This window comes from Panulirus ornatus, chromosome 33 (assembly GCF_036320965.1).
Source record: "Panulirus ornatus isolate Po-2019 chromosome 33, ASM3632096v1, whole genome shotgun sequence".
In the NCBI taxonomy this organism is placed as follows: domain Eukaryota; kingdom Metazoa; phylum Arthropoda; class Malacostraca; order Decapoda; family Palinuridae; genus Panulirus; species Panulirus ornatus.
Window position 1 is genome coordinate 12,246,889 of NC_092256.1, and position 10,000 is coordinate 12,256,888.

The window sequence follows — 10,000 nt, forward strand, 5'->3', positions numbered from 1 at the left end:
AGCCGACGCTTGCCGAGGAGATCAGTAAGCCATGGAATAAGACTTGTCTATAACCTAAGGCTAATGTCTTTGCTGATGACTGTCATGACGAAGTGACAGCCGCCATTCTTCGTGGTATCTAACAGATGGATCCTCAAGGAAGTATAGCCATTTATATAAAATCACAGAACCTTCTCGAGTATGTTCATCCCCAAAGTCCAATGAGGGAAGGATGCAAGGAGTTCCTCACACCTGTGCCTAGTCCGTAGACGTGAGAGAAGAAGAGTTCCCGTACAAGGTAGTGTGTGTGTGTGTGTGTGTGTGTGTGTGTGTGTGTGTGTGTGTGTGTGTGTGTGTGTGTGTGGATGACGACGCTCCGACAAGAGAGGGAGGAAGTACATGAGGGAGCGACCACATTACTGATAATTACCACCAGCAAAACACGCAAGTTGCCAGTAATTACCACCGAACAAGATATCACAAGGGTGGCATTCTTGCAAAGCAATATGACTAGCCCAGCCTTGGGATCAAATGGGTCAGCATGGGTAGCCATATGTGTCAGCATAGCAAGCCACCTGTATCAGCATAACTAACTACCTTGGCTCAGCATAACTAGCCACCTGTGTCAGCATAACTAGCCACCTGTGTGAGCATAACTAGCAACTTGGGTTAGCACAGCTAGCCACCTGAGTCAGTATAGTTAGTTACCTGGTGACGGGTTTGGAGCAACACTCGTACAGCCGGCAGACGTACCCTACCTCTCCCGCCGCCAACACACACACACACACACACACACACACACCACACGCTTTCTTCCCAGCTTCCTCTACAATTTACAGGCGTTTGTTGTGGCGGCCCGAGAAAGTGTGTGCGCGCGTGTGTGTGATTACTATTTGTGTTACGGTGAGGGAGAGAGAAAATATGTGTGTGTGTGTGTGTGTGTGTGTGTGTGTGTGTGTGTGTGTGTGTGTGTGTGTGTGTGTGTGTGTGTGTGTGTGTTCTTGCTACATTAAACACCCATAAATTCAACAAACTACGAAGTTTTACATCCGTTAACATCCGCCCAGCATGGACGGGATGACGACATCGGCCCCAGGTCGACCCACCACACTCCCACGTGGACACCTGGGCCGCTTTCACAGCCCAGAGTGACAAGGTGTGACCTTACCTGACTCCTCCCTCATCTCCAGAGGGAACGGCGTCATTGAGTTTGGCGGTCATACCCGCACAATTAACGCTGTGGCCTAACCTGAATGACAGGCATCACTGAAGGCAGTCGGTCAAGCAGGTCCCTGGGTTAAGAACATAGAAGTGCGCGGAGGAACACCACCCCAAGGGGCTTTACCACCGTCAGTACCAGCGTACCATGTGACACCCGACTTTATCATCGCTGTTTTAGGTAAGGCTCTGTGGTGCCTTATCTTCATGGTCTCCACCTGCAGGAAGGAGCTCCGTGCGACGTCGTCAACGTCGTCTTCTCCCGCAGTTCCTATAGGGTGTCGGCTCCGCCTCTTCCCCCGTTACACAAGAGCAGCCAAAGCCACATATTCTCCAAATATGGAGCCTCAGTCGCTTTCAATCTGCCGTAGCGGTAGGAAAACTTATGAAACCCCGGTAATTCCCCTTCCTTTCTACTGCAGATCTCCCGCTCACTACCTCTCCCCCTTAACCTTATCATGAAACCCAGGTCACTACGACCACCACTCCTACGTTACTCCTGCCTCTCCTCCAGCAGTGATAACTTCACCACGGGACGCATCCCTTACCTCATCTGATCACTCCTCCTCACCGTAATCCTACACCACGCGTAACACTTCATGAACTCTTAATTGCTTAATAAAGCAATGTGTTGTCTGTTACTTAAGTTTTTGTACCCTTCTCTTGTATTCCCCCCATGAGAGAATAGCTCAAGACATAAACTGGTAACAAAAGAGGAACAATTGGACACTTTCATATCCTCAGCATTGTCAACCTTGCTCAACCCGACCATAACCGCCCCAGTTGTCATAATCCTTCCCTTCCACCTCATCCTTGTGGCCCAGCGGCACTCCACGTCTGCCTCTCGACCCTCCTTGTTACTCTGACACGTCCAGGCAACATCACGTATGTACCCAGCCTGCTAACCCAGCAACGACCTGCACTCTGCTACCGCAATCGCCTACCATAGGGGCGCTCTTGATCTGACGGGGGCCTTTCATCGCCCTCCTATACCCGCCAGCAAAGGACGTCCAGAATCTATTACTACAGAAATCATACAAAGGGAGCTATGTAGCGGCTTCCCCATTTGCCACACCTGTCCTGTATAGATGTCGTGACGAAATCAAGCACAAGTTGATCCCATTCCACTGTGGATACCTAATTTGCAGTCGAAACTGACTGTGATGACGTGTGGCCTCACCTGGTCTCTCCCTTAATGCCAAGAGGATCAACGCCGAGCTCGGTGGCCACGCCCGCACAATCAACGCTAGAGGCGTGGTCGACTACACTGCCACATAAATGTCTATGCATTACTAAAAGGCAGTCAGTCGAGCACTCCGTGGCTCAGCCCCTGGGTACACCTCCTGCCCTAATACGTTGACTCCAGGAGCCCTTGAGGCTACTCCGCCGTCAGTAGCAGCCCACTACGTGACTCTTTGACTTATTAGCACTGTTCTAGCTGGGCTCTGTGGTACCTCAATTCCCATGGCCTCCTTCACAGCAGACACTACGTGTGATGTCGTCAACGTTGCATGCCACGTCTGTAATTGCACCACGAGACCCCAAGCAGCGACCACTTGTCCTACGGGACTCATGCTTCTCCTGCACCAACACAAGCACACCAAAGGGTTCCTGCCACGCCTCCCCACCTCATTCCACCTTACCTCACCTGCCCATTCACCTTCTTCAAATCATCCCGCACCATGCGTACTAGCTCATCACCTTTGTTGAAGAAAAAGAAAAATGTTTTTTTTTTCTTGTGTTTCCGTTCTCATCTTTCAGTGTTCGCACTCACAAAAAAAAAAACATCGGCACGTAAAAGCATCCCTAATATATACAAGCATATACACACACATACATATGTAATTACACGCTCGCACGCACAATGCATACACACACACACGCACCCACACACACACAAGGGCAGGGATAGTAGAAGAGAACAAAGGACGCAAGTCAGTGGAGCCTTCTCGAACTCGGTTGAGGTTACCAGTGGGGGTCTAGCAAGGTTCAGTCCTGGGACAATCTTCTTGATATACAGAAGCTCAGAAGTGGAATCCTACCTGAATATGTATGCCAATGAAGCTAAAAAGGTCATGAGGGAAGTAAAAAGACAGGAGAGTTGTATCTACTCACTAGAGGACCTTGGCAAACTCCAAAGTTGGCCTTATACATGACTGATGAAATTCAACCTCAGTATACGTAGTACAGAGTATAGCACACAGGTAAATCAGGCCTCGATATGAATATCATCTAGTGGGAAATAAAACAGCAGAAAGCTGTGTGTGTGTGAGAGAGGAACATTATCCCTAACGTGTCGCCCGAGTCCTACCCTTAGGGTACAAACTGACTGCTGGTAAATATCAAAACTGCATCCAAGTATCCGGATAAGGACATATTCAGAAGGCTGTTCACATCCAACTTTAAACTTGCATACGCTTCTCAAGTTTGGTCAGCGGTCTTAAGAGCAGCATGGGAAACCAACGGAGAAGGTCAAACATTGGTCTACGAAGATGGTGCCAGAGTTAAGCAAGGAGGATGATGGCTACAGGCCTCAAATGTGTCCATCATGGAAGAGAAAAGGGTGAGGGGGAGACTCGACCACCACCTTCAGGTTTCTAAAAGAGCTTATAAACGCAAACTGTGAACAGTTCTTCAATAAACGCGAAGGATGGACAACCAAAGGCCATAACATGAAATAAGGCACAAAAGTGAAGAAAAAAAGATGAAAGTAATTCTACAATATATGAGAGGTGATGAATGGAATGAAGTGAGTTACGACACTGCCTGAAAAGTTGTCTAACAGTATATAAAAGTTCAAGAGATCGAGCTCAACAAGGGTAGAATACACATCCCACATCCATATTCCGTAAGCTCGACTCAGATAAGCCTCTGTGTAGTACCACATTCAACATCTACGCATCGGAATATGACGGAGATATGTATAGCACTGAATAGCTAGGGAAATATTCATCCCTAGTTTTCCCTAAGTATACTTAACACTATCATACATAATAATGTTACTGTGGTTAAGGGGGTTGAGGATACGTGCTGGAGGGTACGATTCGGTAATGGAGTCAGGGATACATGATACATGCTGGAGGAGATCCTGAGGTCATGAGGCCAGAGGATACAGGGTACATGCTGGAGGAGATCCTGAGGTCATGAGGCCAGAGGATACAGGGTACATGCTGGAGGAGACCCTGAGGTCATGAGGCCAGAGGATACAGGGTACATGCTGGAGGAGATCCTGAGGTCATGAGGCCAGAGGATACAGGGTACATGCTGGAGGAGATCCTGAGGTCATGAGGCCAGAGGATACAGGGTACATGCCGGAGGAGATCCTGAGGTCACGAGGCAAAAGGATACAGGGTACATGCCGGAGGAGATCCTGAGGTCAGAGGATACAGGGTACATGCCGGAGGAGATCCTGAGGTCAGAGGATACAGGATACACGCAGGAGGACGTCCTACGATCACGGGGTCAGGATGTGCAGGAGGACGCACAACGCAGCGTCGTATTGACGGTAAAGTCCAGCTCACAGTACTGGTCGGGTTGCACGGAGACGAAGACGGGAGGACTGGTGGCACCGGTGAGATGGGAGGGCTGTATAGGCAATATGTGTGTGTGTGTGTGTTTGCGTGTGTGTGTGTGTGTGTGTGTGTGTGTGTGTGTGTGTGTGCGCGTGCGAGTGGTTACTTCACATATAATGGGGTCTTATTCAGCCTAACATAGAATACTGCTACCATACCATGGATGGTTCTTTCCTTCATCTCTCTACTGGTCAAGTGGAACCATGGCATCAACTCTCTTCCGATCTTCCCCCTCTCTTTGTACGCCCTGGTGCTCTCTCTCTCTCTCTCTCTCTCTCTCTCTCTCTCTCTCTCTCTCTCTCTCTCTCTCTCTCTCTCTCTCTCTCCCTTATAGGTCTCATTTCAGCCAGTTCTCGTGAGCTGGTGGCATATCCACCCGCCCCAGAGACTTGGGCCTGAGGCACGCGCTTGGCTGCTGCTTCCCCACAGTTTTTCTGCGGACACCGGCTAGTCGAGGAGTGACCGTTACGCACCCTCCTTCCTCCCTCGAAGAGCTTGAGCCGTGGAATTCTCCTCCTCCTTACGTCTTCCCTTCTTCCTATAGAACCATTCTAGAAAATGGGTCAGTTCTACAAACACCTGCCGAGCCAGGATCACTGTGCAATTCTTTTATTTTCTCAATATAAACATTTCAGCTGAGACGGCCTTTGATCCAGGCATGTCTTGCTCGCGCCATGTTGGTCACTATGAGAAGAAAAGGTAAAAAGACGGGAGGACTGGATGTATCGTTGGGAGATGGGAGGACTGGTGGAGGCGGAGAGAGAGAGAGACGGGAGGACTGGTGGAAGCGGGGCGAGGGACAGGAGGACTGATGGAAGCGGGGAGAGAGACCACAAGACTGTTGGAGGCGGGGAGAGGGACAGGAGAACTGGTAGAGGCAAGACTGTTGGAGGCGGGGAGAGGGACAGGAGAACTGGTAGAGGCAAGACTGTTGGAGGCGGGGAGAGGGACAGGAGAACTGGTAGAGGCGGGGAGAGAGCCGGGAGCCCTCGTGGGAGCCACCTCACCAGGGCTACAGATGCAGATCAATGAATCACAAGGAAAGACGAGAGAGGTTGTAGTAGAGAGGCGCGGGTCGGGCCAGGCCAGGGTGGTGCGAGCACTGGCCTTGTATATTGATCACAGAACCACCCCACACTGCCTCCGCCTGCCTCCACGCTAACTACATCACCTACACACTGCCTCCGCCTGCCTCCACGCTAACTACATCACCTGCACACTGCCTCCGCCTGCCTCCACGCTAACTACATCACCTGCACACTGCCCCCGTCTGCCTCCACGCTAACTACATCACCTGCACACTGCCTCCGCCTGCCTCCACGCTAACTACATCACCTGCACACTGCCCCGCCTGCCTCCACGCTAACTACATCACCTGCACACTGCCTCCGCCTGCCTCCACGCTAACTACATCACCTGCACACTGCCCCCGCCTGCCTCCACGTTAACTACATCACCTGCACGCTGTCCCCGCCTGCCTCCACGCTAACTACATCACCTGCACACTGCCCCCGTCTGCTTCCACGGTAACTACATCACCTGCACACTGCCTCCGCCTGCCTCCACGCTTACTACATCACCTGCACACTGCCTCCGCCTGCCTCCATGCTAACAACATCACCTGCACACTGCCCCCGCCTGCCTCCACGCTGACTACATCACCTGCACACTGCCTCCGCCTGCCTCCACGCTAACTACATCACCTGCACACTGCCCCCGCCTGCCTCCACGCTAACTACATCACCTGCACACTGCCTCCGCCTGCCTCCACGCTAACTACATCACCTGCACACTGCCTCCGCCTGCGTCCACGCTAACTACATCACCTGCACACTGCCCCCGCCTGCCTCCAAGCTAACTACATCACCTGCACACTGCCCCCGCCTGCCTCCACGCTAACTACATCACCTGCACGCTGACTGTATCACATCACATACACGCTGGTGACCTCGTCTGAGCATGTATGGTGTAAGTGTCTATAACCCAGCTGTCTGGTGACGACATGTGAGCATATATAGTGTAATTCTACCATGCTCCACCGTCTGGTGACGACGTCTGAGTATATATAGAGTGTAATTTGGCTATGCTCCATCGTCTAGTGACGACATCTGAGCATACATAGTGCAATCTGGCTACGCTCCAGCTGTCTGGTGACAACGTCTTAGAATATATGGTGTCCCTGGCCATGCTCCAGCCACCTGGAGGCGGCAGCTGAGCGTGTGTATGTGTACGCGCGAGGTGTCTGGCGACGGGGGAACTGCATTCCCCGGGTGTGTGGGGCGGTGCAGACTTTCACCACTGTTGTTTATGGTCGTGGAGGCAGCCGGCAGGGTTCTCACGTCCCTCCGACACACACACGCGCGCCTCCCATCCTCATTGTCGCTCTTCCTCTGCCACACGACCACGATCCCTGCTCCTCCTCCCGTGGTTACGTTCACGACATACAACCCACAAGAACAACCTCAGTTGCCTCTCCTACGAGTAATATCAAGAGAGAACAACCTTAAAATGCCTCGCATATCAGGAGTATCTAGAGAGAACGACCTCCACTGCCTCTCCAACGAGTAATATCAAGAGAGAACAACCTTTAAATGCCTCCCATATGAGGAGTATCTAGACAGAACGACCTTCAGTACCTCTCCTACAAGTAATATCAAGAGAGAACAACCTTTAAATGCCTCCCATATGAGGAGTATCTAAAGAGAACGACCCCCAGTGCTTCTCCAACGAGTAATATCAAGAGAGAACAACCTTAAAATGCCTCCCATATGAGGAGTATCTAGAGAGAAGGACCTCCAGTGCCTCTCCAACGAGTAATATCAAGAGAGAACAACCTTAAAATGCCTCCCATATGAGGAGTATCTAGAGAGAAGGACCTCCACAGCCTCTCCTACGAGTAATATCAAGAAAGAACAACCTTAAATGCCTCCCATATGAGGAGTATCTAGAGAGAAAGACCTCCACTGCCTCTCCTACGAGTATTATTAAGAGAAGAATAACCTCAAGCGCCTCTCCTACAACTGCATGTGTCTTGGGATGCCGGGATGCCTCGGTGCACAGCCTGCCTGGCTGTTGGGGCACATGTCTGCTGCAGGATCCGCCTCCAGCCTTTGTGTGCTGGTGGGTGTCGTCGTCATCTGGCGTCTGTGAGCCACTCCCTGCTGCCTTACCCGGGACGCTCTGCTCACCTACGGGCATAGGCGTACAGCGACACCCACCCACACCGCCCCCTCGACAGTGCTCCACACACACACACACACCCTCCTCACTTCCTCCCCACAGAGTCCTGCCTTAAATGCTCCTTCCTCTGACTCAAGCTGCCCACCGCCGCTACCGTTTACCTCACCGTCAACCCACACGTTCCTCCTCCACTGTTTACCCGAAGACGAGCCACACGTGAAACGCACGTTGCCATTTATCCAGACTAGCTCTACCTTCTCCATTGTCTGTTTCCACGGAAGTGAGACGGTGGAGCTATGTCAACAGACTGACGCCTCGCCTCCCTCCCTCCCTCGACTCGTTTCTTTGTGATAACTTCACCTGCCAGCGGGGCAGCGGTGTGGAGGAGAGGATGTACCCACCTCCGTAAGGCTCAAGCCACAGGGGGCAAAAGACCAAGAAGTTGCTCGGACAGACCCGCAGGCTGCATGTGAGAGAGAGAGAGGAAATCCCGCTGTGATATACGGCCGATTCAACTACACGCAGATATGGATCCACTTCTACAAATTATTCATATGGCACAGGTGATGCCTTTGTGGCACACTGGCGATACTGCTTTACGTGGCGAGGGTTGCTGGGGGTAGAGAGAGAGAGAGACAAGCTGCGCCCCAGCACAACCTAAGCAAAAGGACAGGATTTCTTTCTGGGGTGGGAGGAGGAGGAGGGGAGAGGAGGAGGATGAGGAAGAGGAGGAGGGAGAGGAGGAGGAGGAGGAGGAGGAGGAGGAGGAGGAGGAGGAGGAGGAGGAGGAGGAGGAGTGGGAGGAGGAGGAAGAGGAGGTGACACATGACTTGCAGCAGACGATCTGGGAAACAATAAGAGGAATTGACTCCTACATGTAGCAGGCGACCATAATACTGTTCAAGGCGGGAATGGTTACAGGAGGAACCTGGCTCCTGGCAACGTCGGAGTAAAGTGTGGTATGGGTGACGACAGGACACAATTTAGGAACTGTATACGAACGTCTTCAACCAACGACTTCCAGTGTTTCATGAAATATAAGTCTAACATAACCTTGCAACACACTAATCTTCACCTAGATACACTCACACACATCCAAGTTAAGAAGGTATTAATACTGGTGTACTAAATGACCCACAATCTTACGTATCTGCCTTGTAAACTTTGATTGTCTAGCTCCGCCCTGTGCCCCTCACAAGCGCATGGAGATAGGAGCCAGCGTTGGGAAATGCTCGGAGGCTCTTACCTTCAATATGCGCAGTGTGGAATAATCCATCATAGGATTCAATTATGTCAACTGGCAGGTACTTCATTCCTCTGATGTTCTATGGTAAGCCTTGAGTTTTCCTGTCAGCCAGGAGTGTCACAGCAAAACTGGCCTCGCTCTTCCCTCACTCACTGAAGTCATCCAGGGACTGTGTTACTCTCAGCGTAAAGTGTCTCAGAAGCAGGGCACCCGCTCCCGACTTAGCCCAACTCCTACTACAGGGTTACTAATCGACCCCCGATCCTGGTCAGGCCACGACCCTGGTTAGGTTAGACCTCATAGTCTACAGGGACCTTCTACGTGAACAAGAAGACGTGTTGCTTACCAACATGTGTCTGGCGACATCACGCTTACTGATAGATCCTTCCCAGCTGAATGGTACATCAGGTGCAGCTTGTGCTGTCTGCAGCATCAACAATATCATTCACTCCAAGCACGAAAAGCTTCATATTGACTCATCTTCATCTACTGTGAACTGTGTGGTGAGACACACACACTGCCAGTGATCCCCAGATCTTACCACACTCTTAAGAGAATGTGCGCTCCAGAAGGCTGTTCTTCGTGCCTGCTCATGGAAGCCCACAGCAATGTCCAAGATACCTGATCTCTATGGACACCCCCACGTGCTAGACGTGTTAATAACCTTGGCTGACCTCCCGGTGTGTGATCGATCCCAGACCTTCCCACCACACTTGGTCTGACCACCATGTTTAGCAACGTGGTGCCCACCTCATGACAGCAGCTAGCGACGACTTGGACCAACATGGAAACTGTGGCAGTCAGT

General features: G+C 51.5%; 1 protein-coding gene across 1 annotated transcript in view; it reads right to left on the reverse strand.

The window, feature by feature from the left end:
- The window catches only part of Dip-C (dipeptidase C), a 399,836-nt gene that overhangs the window by 97,256 nt on the left and 292,580 nt on the right, over window positions 1-10,000 (reverse strand). The gene's annotated exons all lie outside the window — the stretch shown is intronic.